General features: G+C 41.4%; 1 non-coding gene across 1 annotated transcript; it reads left to right on the top strand.

Annotated features, from left to right (window-relative positions):
- The first annotated feature begins 5538 nt into the window (after positions 1 to 5538).
- Positions 5539 to 5661, top strand: LOC131399605 (U6atac minor spliceosomal RNA). Its single transcript, XR_009217164.1, has one exon. It is a non-coding gene; the product is annotated as a U6atac minor spliceosomal RNA (small nuclear RNA).
- The last annotated feature ends 12013 nt before the right edge of the window (positions 5662 to 17674 follow it).

The raw sequence follows: 17674 nt of genomic DNA, 5'->3' as shown, positions 1-17674 counted from the left end.
GAGTGTTTTCATGTCCCAAGGACAAATTTTAACAACCATAATCTGCCCTTAGTCATCATAAATATAAATGTATTGGTCAAACAGATCTCGTTAATGTGGCCAAGATAAATGTAAGTCTATATTTTAAGGCAGTTGAAGTCCTAGAGAATATATTTGGAGCTTTTTGTGGGGCTAAGAGATCTTGTATACGTGCTATCAAAAGCCTGAGAAAATTAACATGTTTCCCCTCTGGTTTTGCGTTGGACAGATATAAACGTCTTGGGGATGTCGAGTAAGATTGTTCACATAGTTTCTGGACGCCATTAATGCCTGGTGGGGTGAATCTTAGTTCTTAAAGGCGTATTCTCATTATACTCACAGGGCTTTTGAAAAGAAATAAAGTAAGGATTTCAAGTTTTAGCAATGTGTTGCTCAACCACATTTTCCTGAGTTAGACTGCGTCTTAAAGTTTTAATTATATTAATCCCTCCTGCCCCACCACCATGCTGCCTGTGGGAGGAGTCCCTTTCCACAGATGTGTGTCTGATATTTTGCATCATTCCTGTTGGCAACCCATATGTTGGCAGATGATGTTCTGGGCATGAGCGGTAGGATGGCTTGAACACTTTGTCTTCCTCTTCATTATGCCTCACTCAGAAGTGTTGGCCTTTATGGGGTGTTGTCCACATTTTAAGCTTCTCAGGCAGGAACTAAATCCTTGTTTAAGAAACCCTTTTTAATCGTGCTTTTATTTTGAACAATAAAAATGTGTTTAAGGCAGTAATGTCTCAAATGCGACTCGCTGAGGGAGCAGACTGTTTACAGACATGAGTTCATCTCCCCCACATATGGTAAACACTGTGCCATAATTAACCTCAGTGTGGATTATAGTCACCTAGCAATGATCGATGAGCACTTCAAATAAAACCATTTACCCTTCTTCCCTTAGAAGAGTCTTCTAAGAAGAATCTTTGCTTCTGAATCTGCTATGGCCTTTGGCAGCACCATATACTGGGCTTTAGAAATGTGATTTTGCCTGGAAAACTTCTCTGGTACTGGGGATTAGATTATTTTCTAAATTTTGTTGGTATAGGGACAGTACTGTGTGGTTTAAACTTTTTGATCTATTTAAAAAGTGAGGCACATACACTCATGTTCATAGTAGCACTATTCACAATAGCCAAAAGGTGGAAGCAACCCAAGTGTCCATCAACAGACTAATGAATAGACAAAACGTGGTGTATGCATACTATAGAATATTATTCAGCCTCAAAAAGGAAGGAAATTATGACGTGCTACAACATGGATGAACCTTGAGGACATTATGCTGAGTGCAATAAGCCAATTACAAAAGGACAAATACTGTATGATTCCATTCATATGAGGTAACTAGTGTAGTCAAACTAATAGAAACAGAAAGTAGAATGGTGATTGCCAGGGGCTGGGGGAAAGGAGAATGGGAGTTATTGTTTAATGGGTACAGAGTTTCAGTTTTGCAAGATGGAAAGAGTTCTGGAGATGGATGGTGGTGATGGTTGCACAACAATGTGAATATACTTAATACTACTGAAGTGTAAACTTATAAAGGGTTAAGAGGGTAAATTTTAAATTATGTGTATTTTGCCACAATTAAAAAATAATAATAAAAAAGGAGAAAAAGAGTGAGGCACATCAGAGACTTGGAGTTGATTTAATCCAAACTCTAAGGCCCCTTCCTGGAAAGACAGCCCAGGCTGCAGCCACTGAAAGAGAAACTCCACCCAGAACATGAAAAACTCTTCTTGCTGAGACTACAGAGAACAATAAACTGAAATGTCATGTCTTTGAACTTAATCTTGATTGAGGGTGAGATAATTTAACTTCAGACTTTAATTTCTTGTTTTAACTTGTTTGGACCTTAACTTGTAAGGGGATTTAATTTCGGACTTGGGACTCCCTGGTAATTTGATATTGAGAGGGGAGTTAAGATCAAGTGTAGAATGTCTTATTGTTGGCATTTTATTTTTGGGGTGCCTTTATGATATCATTGGATTTTACTGCATAACCTCTGATGGGTTATGTTGGTTAATGTGGCTGGAAATCATTTGAATTGGAAAATAGAAGAGCATCTGCATTTTCCATGATGACTAGAAAGGCCTTGAAGAACATAATTACTCTACTGACCCATCTCAGAACCTTATGGGGCAAAAATCCATACTGCCTGCCTGGGAAGATCTATAATGGAGCAGTGGCTGGTGTGGGGAATGGGGGCTAATTTCCTTTCTGAAGATGCTGTCTTCACTTCCAGTTGACCATAGACATAATGGTTAAGCATAATGGGTTCAAAGAACAAAAAATTGGGGAATTTTGGGGGAGAGGTGGTAGCTTCCTTGCAAGCTTCTTTAGTATTATAATCACACTTATCCCTAATGTATCCAGTGAAGGGGCATGAGTTAGTCTTGGTCCCTCTCTGCCTTCTCACATTCTTCTACTCAGGAGAGATCTGATTGGTAAATTTGGGAGCAACAGTTGAGCTCTGCTTCTCCTCCTCCCCGTTTCTTTTTGGGCTCTGCCTGCCTTCAAGTTGCTGGGACTCAGGTCTCTTTGGTCCAGGTGGCGAGCTTGGCAGAAAAACCCTGCACTAGTTGGTAGAGGTGCTGCCTGAGGTTGGGTGGATAAATTCAGTACTGGGATTCAGTATTAGAAATTCCATTGCTTCTCTATTGCTAAACCACATCTTCCAGCCTAGATTTTATCAAAAACAGATATTTTGATCTGAAAAAAATAAATAGGACTTTTTTTCTAAAACTACATCTACATTCTAATTGTCCCTTGCGTTTGTGGAATACCATGAAGTCTGTAGAGCACTTCACCCACTACGTGCTGTTTGATCTTCCTGACAATCCAGTGCAGTCGGATGGACGGGACAGCATTTTGTAAGCCGCTTCAGTGTTATAATCACCCTTATCCCTGATTTCATAACTCATGTCAGCGAGGTTTTAGAAGGTTAAGTTCATGTTATAGGCGATGGGTTAGAATTAGAACTCAAGGCTTTGACTTCTGGCAATGTGCTTCTAAAAACTAAGTTGGCAAGAATTAATTGAGTGATAATATTTTCAACTGGAAATTGGTTTAATCCTACAATCTAGTTTTGAAACATTTGCTTATGACTCACTGAAGGGAACTTTAAGACTAGTGTATGTAAGCTGTAGTGTGTCTGTGAATCACCGGGGAACCTTGTTTAAAGTGGATATTCCTGTATCTGACACCCAGATATCCCAGTGTGGTGGGTCTGCCATGGGACCTAGGAATCCTCATTTTTATAAGGATCCCAAACTCTTATAAACTCTTACCTGGTTTTCTGTAGACCAAGTTCTCACTCACACGTTCTCACCCCACGTTAAGGTTGACATTCTCTTTAATGGTGTGTCAAGAATGGTGTGACAAATCCTCGCTTTCTTAGCAAAATAGAGCTCACTAGAATACATCATGGTTAAACAGGGATGTGCCCATTTTGTATGGTCCAAACACATCCCCCAGCGCTCAGGGGACCACAGGATCCACTTCGGGATGCAGAGGAGGACCCCCTGTGCCCTGAAAGAGAGCAAAGCTCTGGAGGCACTGAACCTATGACCTGGACCTCCAAGCAACTGAGTTAACTACCACATCATCAACTAATCCTGAATTAATTAGCCAGCAAGGGGCAATGCTTGGGCCTTGCACAATTGTGTACAAATTGTGTAACAAATGCCTGTGTGTGCATGTATGTGTGGGGGAATAAATGAGAGAGTATGTTTTGTAAGAACATTTGCTTCCATTTTAAATCAATTAGTACCTTTTAATGAATCAACAAATAGGAAGGAGGGCCAAGATACAGCATTGACAAAGAGCATGGGAGCCAATGGTATGGTTTTTTGTTTTTGTTTCTTGTTTTTATTGTAAAGACAAGGTAAGGATCAGGAATGCTGATGAGTGATTGGCACACTCTCTAAGAGCTCAGGGAGATTCTGTGCGCCAACTGGTTTTCCTCTCTTTCTACCTGCCAGCCAAGCTTCAGAGGAAACTCTTTTCATGTGAACTGGAAAAGATGAATTTCAAGCTTCATTAAGAGCTTTAAAACCTAAATCCTTCTTGAAAATAACCTGTCTCTCAGGAATCTTCGATCCCAAAGAATTATAAACCTTTTCCTTGGGCTGTGGAATGGCTGCATTATTAACTATGATTACTTAAGTCTCTGAATAGAAGGATGTAATAAATCTGAAAGTATTTGTTCTGGTTTGTGACTAAGCAAAACTGTATAATATTAAATCAGATGTTGTTATAAACATATGAAATGGCACATTTTTTTTCCAACTTGGGGCATTGTGGCATGAAGCTTCTGGGAATCTAAAAAAAATGTTTTTGCATTCTTGGATACTAAGTCTGGTCTCTGCTAGGTTTTCTTCTTTCTGAGCATGAATGCTAAAAAAATGTGCTTCTGTTTAGCTCTCTGGGTTTTCCCAGCCAGTTAGCAAGGCTGAACAGAGGTGTTCTTACTCTTCTGTGGGCTCTTCTATGGGCTGGAACTGGACACTTGGGCAGCGTGTGCGTGGGTGTATGTGTGTGTCTGTTTGTGTGTCCGTGTGTGTCTGTTTGGTGGAGGGAATGAGTGGCATCCTAGCACCCTGGAATGTTCAGGTCTAAAGAGTTCTTAGACACAAGCTAGTTCACCAAACTCCTCATTACCCAGGTCATGTTTTCAAACTTAAGGTCAAATGTGTGTGAGAGAGAGAGCCATAAGGATCTGAAGGTTGGAAGGAGTTTTGACAGAGCAGTGAATTCAAGTCCACTTTTCTAGGTTGGACTTCTATGACCTCTTGCTTTGCTAGAGAACTGCTGATGGAACAGGAGGGTTGTCACCCACACGACAAACCTGAAGCTGTCCTCAGGGGTCACTGCCCGGGACTGTGGAATGACAGACAATCATGACCCTGGGGAAACCTGCACGTTTGCCTCTGGTGAGTAGTCATGTTGACCTTCAGTTTTCCACCTCAAAGTGGTGGTAATGCCTCTATGTGGTGCAGACAAAGATGAGAAGACAACTACAAAGAAGTCATAACACACGCGGTGCTAAAAAGTCATCATAGTTTTTCTTGTGTTGGTGCTTATGGGTAATTTTTCTTTCTGTAGTTTCCAAATATAGTATTTCTTATAATTAAGAAAATTTATACTTAAAATAAAACTATAGCCTCAGAATATTTGTGTATTTAATAGTCATCTTTTAAAAAGATAATTTTGAATATTGATAGCATTGTACAAATTGTCTAGAGCCACAGTGTCCAACATGGTAGCCATTAGCCAGATGGGGCTATTGAAATGTGGTCCAACTGGAAGTATGCTATATGTATAAAATACACACCAGATTTCAAGGACTTAGCACAAATAAAAGAGTGTAAGATATCTCAGCAATCATTTTTATAATGATGATATGTTAAAATGATAACAGTTGGAATATATTGGGTTAAATAAGTTATTAGAATTAATTTCATCTATTTCTTTTTCCCTTTTTAATGTGGCTACTAGATTAAATTATATATGCAGATGTTGTATAAAGGAGAGAAGATTAGCAGTCCTCTTAGTGAGGATGGAAGAGGCCCTCAGCCCTGTACATCACACAAGCAGTGAAGGCATTGCCACCTCCTTGGTGGCATCACATGATTTTGAGAAAGGAGAGTGACTGCTTCGTGGGCATGAGGTTTTCTTCTGGCGTGATCTAGATAGCAGTGATGGTTGCACAGTATCGTGAATGTATTCCATGTCACTAATGGTGAATTTTCTGTCATGTGTATTTTACCACAATAAAAAAACTACATATGTGGCTCACGTTATACTTCTGTTGTTCAATGCTTGTTTAAAGTAAAGAGGTGGGCATGTGGCTTTGCTGAATACAGTGTCTCTAGAAATAGGGAAAAAAGTGGAAAGAGACAAGGATGGGTTGAAGACTGCTAGGAGAAGTTGGAAATCTCTTCTCTCTCTCTTTGGTAAAAATATTAACATGTGTTTCAGTTTCCTGCCATCCTTGCAGCTCCCCTGGAGGCCTCAGCTTCACGTAGCCCCTATCTCTTCACAACGACTTCGTCTTGTTTATCTCATTCCACTTTTCCTCCACACTTGGCATTCTGCCCGCTGCTAGGTTTCTCACTAAGACGACTCTTTCCCTAAAATTCCTCACAGTTTATGTGGTGTTAAGGAGTTAGGGATCTTGACAGTTGAAAACAAAGTAGAACACCCTGATCAGGCTCAACAAGCCCCTCGCCTCCCAGATATTGTTGATTAAGAAAAATTAGTCTTTTCTGTGCATCTCTGGAATCCAACTTCTTAAAAGGAAACTGCATAAGGCAAAATCGATCTATGGTGTTAGAAGTCAGGACAGTGGTTCCGGGGGCTGGGGGTGGGGAGGAGGTGTGTAGTGGGTGGGTTGCGGCATAGGAAAGCGCTTCTGGATGTGGGAAATACTCTGATATTGATCTGGGCGCTGGTTACCTCAGGGTGTGCACTTTGTGAAACTTTATGGAACTTGTGACTTGTGTACTTCTCTGAATGTGCGTTACATATCAATACAAAAAGGTAAAAAACAAAAAACAAATCCCTCTGTGAGGTGCATAATTTTTGAAGGTGAAGCTCTCAGTCCTGGAGTGAGTGAATGCAGTGAGGTGGGTGCATGTTCTCTGAGGACGGCTGCTAGGGGGCGCTGTATCCCCTTCCTGTGGGACCTGGATTGACAAGGAGGCCCCTCCCCACAATCTTCAGACTAGAGATATGTGAGTGAGTGACCCACCTCAGAACATTCTTCCTCATACTTTATATCTGTCTCTCCATTTGGGACACCCCCACACACAGAGACCAGAGAAGGAGGGATGGGAGAGGGAACTGTTGCTTACCAAGAGGCTCACTCAGCTGTTGGTGTAGGTGAGACACCCAAGACAGTCACATTCTTGGGAGAGATTAGAATTCTTCCCTCGCTGTAAATAGACACCCACACGGAGCAGAGGGACAACTCTAGAGTGACCAGGCCCAGCAGTTATCACCTACGGAAATCCTGTGTGGTGGTAAATACAGCCCTCAGCAAAGCCTGGAGAAGAGATTACGGGGAGCAGAGAGGGGCTGAGAATGAGAATGTGGGAGGTTGTTAGCCAAATAGTGGCCGGGAAACCAGAGGCGAGGGGGATTTCGCTTGGAGCAACATAAGCGGAAATGGGGGAGGAAAAATAAATAAATGAGATAAACAACTTCATTTTCTTCCTCCCTATTATCCTTTTGTTTTGTGCTCAGGCCTGTGGTCTCCCCTGAGATCTCATCTTCTGGGAACAACAGGCTGGAGGTTAATTTTGAAAACCAGGCGTGGCTCCTACCTCCTTGCCCTGTACCCAGCCCTCCGCAGTGGACTTCCACATGGCCACTGGACGTGCTTCCCAGAGCCTGCCCCTACACCGTGTTTCCACAAGTTCACACCCCTGCTCCCACCTCTATGAGTGCGAGGAGCACAAGGCTACCTGCCCAGCTGGACCCCTCGCACCCCCACACCCTGGAGAGACCAAGTGTTGGGGTCACTGTGGGGTAGCTGGGTCAAGAGAGCTTAATAACAATGTTGTTGACCTGTGGAGAGGTTTTCCTTTTCTTGGATCACAACTGGAAATGATCAGCTTGGCCCCATGCTGAAGTGCTAGTGTCCTGGTCTACCTGCCTGCCAAAAGGCAATGCTCCAGGTTCCAATATCAACATCAACCGGTTCCCTTGGAAAGATTTTGGACCTCATGAGAGGAGTGAGAGAGAACTGGCAGGTGGCCGGGAGAGCAGCCTGTCTATACCCCAACTCTGGCTCCGCTGGCTGTGTAACAGGGGAGGTTTCCTAATCTTTGTGGGCCTTGATTCAATCATCCATAAAATAGGTATGATGATGATAATACAACATATATCACATGATGATGATAACACCTCACATATATGTGACGATCTGATAGCATGTATGTCAAAAGCATGTTGTAAACTGCAGAGTGCCTAAAGATTAGTTCTCTGGAGGAGTTGTCAGGCAGTGTGCTATGAGGTGTGTGGAAAGTAAGCTGCTACCAAGAACTCAAAGAACACCAGTTTGCAAATGGTTTCCTTTTCCTTTAGAGAATCTTTACGGAGCATCGTTGCTCTGATTCAATCAGTTTACCTCCACCACTTGCCATGAGCTCATGCTGTTGAGTTACTTAAGAGAGAAGCAGCTCAACAGAAAACCAAGTCCTTGGGATGGCATTTTGGGGCTCACATCTGAAATCACTAGGTTCTCAGTCCACCCCTGGGGCATTTCCATCCTGCTCAGCCACATGTCCACACCAGCGAGGGGATTGCCACACGGGACTCGCTTCTTCCACAGCAGTCAACGCCTTGAGAAGTTATTTCTACATTGCTCATTTAAACCCAGGCCAATGAACTCCCTCTCTGCTAGACCTGCCTCTTCAAGCACACTCTTCACTTTGAAGACGTGACATTCCAGGGTAGTATCGAGAGGGAGAGGAGGCCAGGAACAACCATGTTGAAAGCCTCTCTACAGCTTAGCTGCCGTCTGAATGGGATCCATAAAGATCGTGAGGGATTAGAGGCAGGGAAGAGGTCTTAAAGCTGTTCGCTAAATACTTATAGATTTATTGAGCACCTACTATGGGCCAGGCACCGTTAGTCATGAGCAAAACGGGTGCAGGCATTGTAGTCATTCATGGAGGGAAGCCTAGCATGAAGAAACTAATGACACAAACAACTAGTTGCAAGAGTGATGAATGCTACTAAGAGAAAGTGCGGGGTGCCAAGGAAACATTTCAGCTGAGCCCTGAAGGATAACCACCTCAGCCCAGTGAAGGGTGTGGCGCTGGTAGGGTCAGAAGTGGGGAAAAGCATTCCCAGCAGAGGGAACATACACATGGACATACTCCTCCATCGGAAGGGACTTAATTCCATTCATATCTACCTACCCTCAACCCAACCCTACTCCCTCATCCTAACACCTTATTCCTCTGGAACTCTGCAAATACAGTTTCCTGACTAGACACGGAGAGGCTCTGCTTACTTATGAAATCATCCCAATTTGTACATTTTCTTATTATACTTGTAAAACTTGCCTATTGCTTTTTACTGCCCTCTTCCTACCCGTTACATAACTGGCCAAACGAGAAACTCTAAGAAAACACACGCTCCCAGAGTTTATTATAGTTATCGTGACTCAGACAGATTTGAAGACTAGAATTTAATGGAGGTTTTCCTAACATTCCTTGGGGACTTGAAGGACTTTTTTCCCACCAGCCATGAAGTAGGATTATAAAAACATATTTCTTTCTTAAAACAAGAGAAGAAACTCTCTGAATTCAAAGTTCTGATTATTCTAAAAGCAGAGCACTTGTTCTCTGTTTTCATATTGTCTCCCCACATCTGTCTCTTCTCCCTCATTCTCTTTTTTCTTTATTTCTCTGATGTAGTAATAAGCAAAATAGAAAAGGAGTTGATCTTGCTTCTGGCCTTGCTGTGTGACCTTGGCCAAGGCACTTCCCCTCTCTCAGCCTTAGTTTCTTCAAATGTAAAATTTGGGGATGAATCGCAGCACTCAGGTTTTCTTGGAACTCTAGCATTCCTTGGTTCTCATGGGAGAACCTCAACAAATAAGCAGTTCATTCAGCAGCTCCAAGTCCCATACAAAAATCCAGGGTCAATTGAAAATCTCCTTCTTCAAGAGGGAAAGCGGAGGCAAGGCCTTCCTCGTCCTCAGAGGTCACCTTGGTGGAGCCAATTTAGGTATCTGTAAAGGCCCTCTTCCCCCGAGGCCAGCCTCCCTCTCTCCAGCTTGCCTTATTCCACATTCACCACAGTGTACTTCTACAGACCTCTAGAACTTCAGAAATCCTTCCCTAGTTTTCCCTGGTACACCTGGATTCCATGAGTCTTCACTCCTGTGAATGTCCAGACCTAGAATTAAATGCCTCCAGGATCCAAGTCTGTAACACAAGTGAGAGATGTCTGGGTGAGGTGCACAGACCCAGAGTGGACACGGCTACCTCAGGACTCGCGTTCCATCCAAGGGGACAAAGTTCCACTTAGCTCTGACCAGCTGACTCATTCTGGAGTAAGTGCGCAGTGTTGCCAGATATTCTGCTGATCTTTGAAGAGAGAAGTTGGACGTCAGTATTTTAAACTCAACCGTGGCTCGAATTTTAAAAATCGTGACACGAGCCAAGGACAAAGTCTGTGGGTCAGCTTTAACCTGTGGCTGCTGGTTTGCTGCCTGTGTGTGTAGGCAAGGTATTGGGTCCTTTATACTATCTACACAGTATTTACAAAATCTGTGAAACTTCTCTGTGCACTCATTCGTGTGATAATAATTGGTCACCTACTATGGGCTAGTACCACCATAGGGAGCTAGGGAGAATAGGTAATGAAGATGCAACATATTCATAAATAGGGAAAGCCAGTATGACATGATTATTGCCCAGTTGGGTTAGGCATCTCTGCTCTGTGCTCCCACAGCACCTGTGCGTACCTCCATCGGGCACTTAACACACTGGCTAGAAATTCATGATTTGCTGGGCTGTGTCTTCCTAGCTCCCTGACAACCAGAACCATGTACTTTAGTTCTATACGCTCAGTGTCTAATAGAAGCTGACACATCATAGTGGCTCCAGAAAAGTGTATTGACTGACAATACTGTGAGTAAACAACCCACTGATCGTGTATCATTCAGGGGTGTGAAAGCAAGGAGGGTCCCCCAGTGCCTTACCTCTATCTCCCTCTCAACCTTGGGTTTGGAAACTTTTTCATCAAAAAAAGGTTAATGCTAATTGTTCCACATTAGGCTACTTTATTTCTTACCCCCCACACCAAGAAAAAAAATAAGGTAAAGAAGCAAAACCATAGAAATATGGTTTATTATTGTTGATAAAAAGTATTATCTCTGAAAGCCAAGGTCACTCATTCATTCAAAAAATGTCAAGATGGGGCCGCCCCCTGGCCTAGCGTTTAGGTTCGGCGTGCTCCGCTTCAGCAGCCTAGGCTCGGTTCCCAGGTGTGGACACACAACGCTCGTTGACAGCCAAGCTGTGGCGAGGATCCACATACGAAATAGAGGAAGATTGGCATGGATGTTAGCTCAGGGACAATCTTCCTCAGGAAAAAAAAAAATGTAAGGTTGAGTAACATAACTCCATTTAACAGAAAAGAGCCTTAAAGGGCAGATTTTACAAATCAATATCCATGTGAAGTCTCAGTGTAGTGGGAAAACTGCTGGTTTAGGTGTCAGATCACCCAGCTTCTAGTCCACCTGTACCACTGTGAGAGCTTGAGCAAACTATTGACTCCATCTAGGCCTCAGTTTCCCTCCCTCTGTAAAACGAGAGGTGATTAGAGGATTTCCAGAGTGACTTCTGGCTTTCGTGGCTTGTGATTTCTGGCAACCAATTGCCTTTTCTGAGACCGCCTAGCCTGGCAGGGAGAAAAACATAAAGAAATATGTGAACAAACCTACGTATGCCTAGTGGCCAGAGCTCTGCTCTCCACAGGACAAGAGAATGAATAATGGTGCAGTGGAAATCTCACCTCCTTTCCTCTTCCTTGAGAACTAAGGGAGTGGTTCAAACGTATTGAAATGTAACATAAAACACAAACAGACCACCCCAGAGCCCAGCTCAAGGTTTTAACAGCACTTTGGTGCTTGGCGTATTCGTCTGGATTTCAGGTTTTTTGGGCTGAAACTCTGCACCTCTCCATTCATGCTGCAGTGTTTTTTAACTGGAGATATCTATTAGGAAAAGGAGCGTGGGGGAGCAAGGCCAGGTTTGGATGAGGGGCCGGGAAATGCTTCCTGGGGGGAAGAGGAAATCTGGCACCATCAGTAACGTTGCATCTATAAAATCATTTTCCTCTGGGATTAAAAGCTCACTTGAGGCACTATATTTATCACGCAGTGAATCTCGTTAATTGTCTTATTCAGAATTTCCACTTCCTATAGTTGACTTCTTTTGGCCCATGGCCTGTTGTATTTCTCATATGACTAGTATATTGAATTTCAACTATTAGAACTCATTTATTTAAAAAAAGTACAAAAAAACCGCAATCAAACCAACAAAACTTGGTAAATAACAAGCCCATGTTTTCCTCTTAAATTTCTTTAAGATCAGAGAAGTGTAAAGAAAGTTGCTACTGAGGCTTCCACACCTTTTTAAGAAATGTCTTAGTGCAATGCCACAATTAGAGGTTTCCTATACGCTGGAAATTAAATGCTTTGACGGCTTCCTGTTCTACAAGTGATGGTAAACTAGCACAGGGTGCCACTTCCTCCCAGAATCCAAACTTGGAGAAGTGAGAGGGAGTTGATGGATCCTGGAACCTAAGAGAAAAACTGTAGGGATTGCGGTGAGGGTGGGAGACAGCAATACAGAGTGGAAGAAGGCAAAGTGTCACCGACAGAGTGTGATGATTAATTCTACATGTCAACTTGACTGGGCCGTGGGGAGCCCAGACATTTGGTCCAACATTATTCAGGGTATGTCTGTGGGAATGTCTCCTGATGAGCTTAACAACTGAATCAGTAGACGGAGTAAAGCAGATTGCCCTCCCTAATTGGATGGGTCTCATCCCATCAAAGACCTGAACAGAACGAAAAAGGCTGAGTAAGAGGAAACTCCTTCTGCCTGTTTGCTTGAGCTGGGCCATTGGCCTGAGCTGGGACATCAGCTTTTTTTTTGGTCTTGAGACTTGAACTAAAATAGCAGCTCTTCTTGGGTCTCAAGTCTGCCAGATTTTGGACTGGAACTTACACTCCTGGCTCTCTTGGTTCTCAGGGCTTTGGGCTTGGACTACATCTACACATCAGCTCTCCTGGATGTCTATCTTGCCAACTGCAGATCTTGGGACTTATTAGCCTCCATAATTGCGTGAGCCAATTCCTTATAATCTCTCTCTCTCTCTATATATATATGTCCTGTTTTCTTTGGAGAACCCTGTAAGGCATAGGAATTGTGCTTGGGGAGTGCTTTCCAATTGGGTTCTTTTCCCTCCTTTCTATTGACTTGGGTGAATCACTGTTTACTGCATGGACCTTATAAGACAGGAAAATAATTGTGCATCTCAAAGGTAGCAAAATAAGATTCTAGATTCTGCCTGAGGTGGTAAGTAGAGGTGGCTAGATAGCCCTCTCTGAGTATTGTCTTACCAAAACACCTCTGCTTTGGGCTGGGTGATTACCAAAAAGAAAGAGAGTGCTGAAAAAGAGCAGTGCCAGGGTGGAGGTTCTAGGTCTTTCCTTGAGGGGCAAGGTTAATTAGATAGTGATTATAGTGGAATTGTAACATCATCCTGCAGTGCCTTGAGGCATGCACCCTCTCCACTCACTCGGAAGCCATAAAATCGAGATGTAGGCTTTTGAGTCTCCAGTGGATATTAGTTTGGAAGAAAAAAGTGAGACCTCCAAGGAACACAATTATCATGAGAGAAAGGCCAAAAACCGAACAACATACACTAGAGGAAGCAGAATTAATGAAGGGAGAAGAAGAGGAATGTAAAATAAACTTAACAAGTGTCTTCAAAGCTCTAACAAAGGATATTGGAAACATGAAGCAGGAATAATAACTTATGAATATGAGCCAAATGGAAATACTGAATATAAAAAATATAATAGTAGAAATAAAGAACTCAGTGGTTAGGTTGAAAGTACTTTTTTTCTTCTGTTACTTTCTTTAAAACACATGACTTTTAAAAACAAAAATTATAGTACTCTGGAGATTTATAATGTATAGAGTTGTAATAGATATGTAACAATAGCACAAAGGCTGGGGGGTGGATAAATGGAACTATATTGTTGTGATGTTCTTATATTTCATGCAATATTAACTTTAAGTGATTAGTTAAGGATGCATATGTAATTCCTAAAACAATTACTAACCAAAAGTGCAAGGAGGTAAAGCTAAAAAGCTAATAGAGGAATGGAATGCTAAAAAAACATTCAATCAACCTAAAAGAAGGCAGAAAAGGAAGAACAGAGAAATAGAAAACAAATGGGAGAAATTTGAGTAACAAAGAGCAAATAGTAGACCTGAATCCAAAATAACAGTAATTAAACTAAATGTAAAGGGATAAATTTAATAGGCAGAGGTCAGACTAGATAAGAAAACAAGACCAAACTATCTGCTGTCTACAAGAGAGGTACCTTCAATATAAGAACACTGATAGATTGAAAGTAAAAGAATAGAAAATGATATACAATGCAAATAATAAGCATAAGGAAGGTGGAATGGCTATATTAATATCAGGCAAAATAGACTTCAAGGCAAGACATAATGTCAGAGATAAGAGAGACATTTCATAATAAAATAGTGAATTCATCAGGAAAACATAATAATCCTAAACATATATGTGTGTAATAACAGAGCTACAAAATAAATTGAGCAAAAACTGATAGAACTAAAAGGAGAAACAATCTCACAATCTGATTGGAGATACTTTTACTTCTCTTTCAGAAATTGATAGAACAACTAAACAAAAAAATCATTAAGGATACAGAAGATCTGAACAATGTTATCAATACATCTTGATTTGAATGACACTTATAGAACATTAAAACCAACATCTGTAGATAACACATTCTTTTCAAGTGTGTATGGAACATTTACTAAGATAGACAATATGCTGGACTATGTAATAAATCTGAATAAATTTCAAAAGATTGAAACATTACAGAGCATTTTTTATCACAATGTAATTATGTCAAGAATCATTATCAATTATATATATTATGTAATTATATATATTTTACAAGTATATATATAATATATATTAAGATATATATAGTTTTAATACTTATATTGGAAAAAGACCTAATGTAAAACCTATTTCCACTTTACAAAACTAGAAAAAGAAGAGCAAATTAAACCCATAGTAAATAGAAGGAAATAAATAATAGGGATAGGAGAAGAAATCAGTGACATAAAAGGTGGGGGAAAAAGTAGAGATGATTAACAAAACCCAAAACTGGTTCTTTTAAAAGATTAAAGAAATGAATCATATGTCCACAAAAATACTTTTATAAGAATGTTCATAGCAGCTTTGTTCATAATAGACAGCAACTGGAAACAACCCAAAGGTCTATGGGTAGAAGAATAGATAAATCCATTGGGTATATTCATATAATGAAATACTACTGAACAACAAAAAGGCCAGAACAACTAACACACACAGTGACATGGATGAATCGCTCAGATATGCTGAGCAAGAGAAGCCAAACCCAGAGGAGCAGATGCTATGTGATTCCATTTATATGAGACCAAGAACAGACAAATAAACAAAAATCTGGGGCCGGCCCGGTGGCGCAAACGGTTAAGTGCGCGCGCTCTGCTGCGGCGGCCCGGGGTTCACTGGTTCGGATCCCGGGCGCGCACCGACGCACTGCTTGGTAAGTCATGCTGTGGCGGCGTCCCATATAAAGTGGAGGAAGATAGGCACAGATGTTAGCCCAGGGCCGTCTTCCTCAGCAAAAAAAAAAAAAAGAGGAGGATTGGCTGATGTTAGCTCAGGGCTGATCTCCTCACGAAAAAAAAAAAAATAAACAAAAATCTGTAGTGCAAAAAACTCTAGGGCCGGCCCTGTGGCTTAGCGGTTAAGTGCGCGTGCTCCGCTACTGGCAGCACGGGTTTGGATTCCGGGCGTGCACTGACGCACTGCTTCTCCGGCCATGCTGAGGCTGCGTCCCACATACAGCAACTAGAAGGATGTGCAACTATGACATACAACTATCTACTGGGGCTTTGGGGGAGAAAACAAAAAGGAGGAGGATTGGCAATAGATGTTAGCTCAGAGCTGATCTTCCTCACACACAAAAAACAAAAAACAAAAACAAAAAACTCTAAAACGGGCTGGCCCAGTAGTGTAGTGGTTAAGTTCTCATGCTCTGCTTTGGTGGCCTGAGGTTCGCCAGTTCAGATCCTGGATGTGGACCTACATGCTGCTCATCAAGCCATGCTGTGGCGGCATCCCATATACAAAATAGAGGAATGTTGGCAACAGATGTTAGCTCAGGGCCAATCTTCCTCACCAAAATCCCCCCAAAAGACCCTAAAAAATGCTTGCCAGTGGTGGGAAGTTTGTCAATGAGGGAACTTTCTGGGGTGATAGAAATGTTTTTTATCTTGATAGTTGTGTGGATTAGATGGGTGTATTCATTCGCCACTACTCATCAAACTGTACACTTAAGATTTGTGCATTTCACTCATGAAAATTTTATATTAGAAAAGAACTTTAGGGGCCGGCCCCGTGGCTTAGCGGTTAAGTGCACACGCTCCGCTGCTGGCGGTCCTGGTTCGGATCCCGGGCGTGCACTGGTGCAATGCTTGTCCGGCCATGCTGAGGCCGCGTCCCACATACAGCAATTAGAAGGATGTGCAGCTATGATATACAACTATCTACTGGGGCTTTGGGGGAAAACATAAATAAATAAAATTATTAAAAAAAAGAAAATTTTATTAAACTAATTAGGAAGATTACTTATTGAAGTGGTATGGATTAGCAAATGAGTAAATATATTGAGGATAAAGGGGGCCATGTTTCCCATTGTTAGAGTTACAAATATAGCAAGAAGGAAGTATAGAATATACTCTGTGTGGTTGAATCGAGATTAGAGGTATTAGTATGAACATCAGTATGACAAAATATATCATCTATTACACGTTATATATATTTCCTAGCCTCTGTCCTCTGAGAGGACCTGGAGGCCATGGCACACCAGTAGCAATGATTCCATCTAATGCCCAGATCTTGGTTTCTGAATATCACTTTCCATTAAAACAAATAAGTGTTCCTTGGAGGAAATGCTGATTCCAGGGCTGGGACAGGAAAAGTCTAAGATGAGCCTGGAATATCTTATTGTGACAGAAATTCAGGAAATGTTCAAACAGTAATGCAGATATATCAAAAGGATATTGGAGTAGTTTGAAGTGGCTGTCACTGTCCAAATCTATGACAATTTTATAATCAAAATAAATAATAGTAATGGATAAGACTCATTAAATAAAATAAGAATCCACCAATCCATGTTGATGTTAATAAACATAAATAAATACATAAATGTGGGTAAAGAGCAAGCTCTTTTTCACAATGGAAGGAATGATTGAGTTAGAAAATAATCAATGGATGCTAAAACTAATGAGTGAAAGTTTGGTGAAGAAAAGAATATTTATATAGTCTCAGAGGACCTTCCAATATACTACTTATTATTTACAAAGGAAAAAGTACTACCACTACAGTGGAGAAGCATGGCAGACACCACGTTACATCAAGAAACCATAGATAAACCCAAACTGAAGAATATGTTACAAAATAACTGATCTATACTCTTCAAAAATGTCAAAGTTGAGAAAAAGGGCTGAGAACTATTCCAGATAAAAGGAGATTTAAAAGACATGCCAACACAACACAAGGCATGATCCTGGATTGGATACTAGGTTGGGAAAGCAAAATAGCTCTATGGCCATTATTGGGACAATTGATGAAATTTGAATATGCACTCCGGATTAGATAATAGTATGGTATCGACGTTAAATATCCTGATTTTGATAATAGAACTGTGATATATAAAAGAGAATGTTCTCACTCCTAAGGAAATAAACACTAAAACATTTCGGGACAAAGTGGCCTGATGATATCTCAAACTTACTCTTAAATA

This window comes from Diceros bicornis, chromosome 38 (genome assembly GCF_020826845.1).
Source record: "Diceros bicornis minor isolate mBicDic1 chromosome 38, mDicBic1.mat.cur, whole genome shotgun sequence".
In the NCBI taxonomy this organism is placed as follows: Eukaryota; Metazoa; Chordata; class Mammalia; order Perissodactyla; family Rhinocerotidae; genus Diceros; species Diceros bicornis.
Note: the sequence above shows the minus strand (reverse complement) of the source record. Positions and strands in the feature narration are given on the sequence as shown.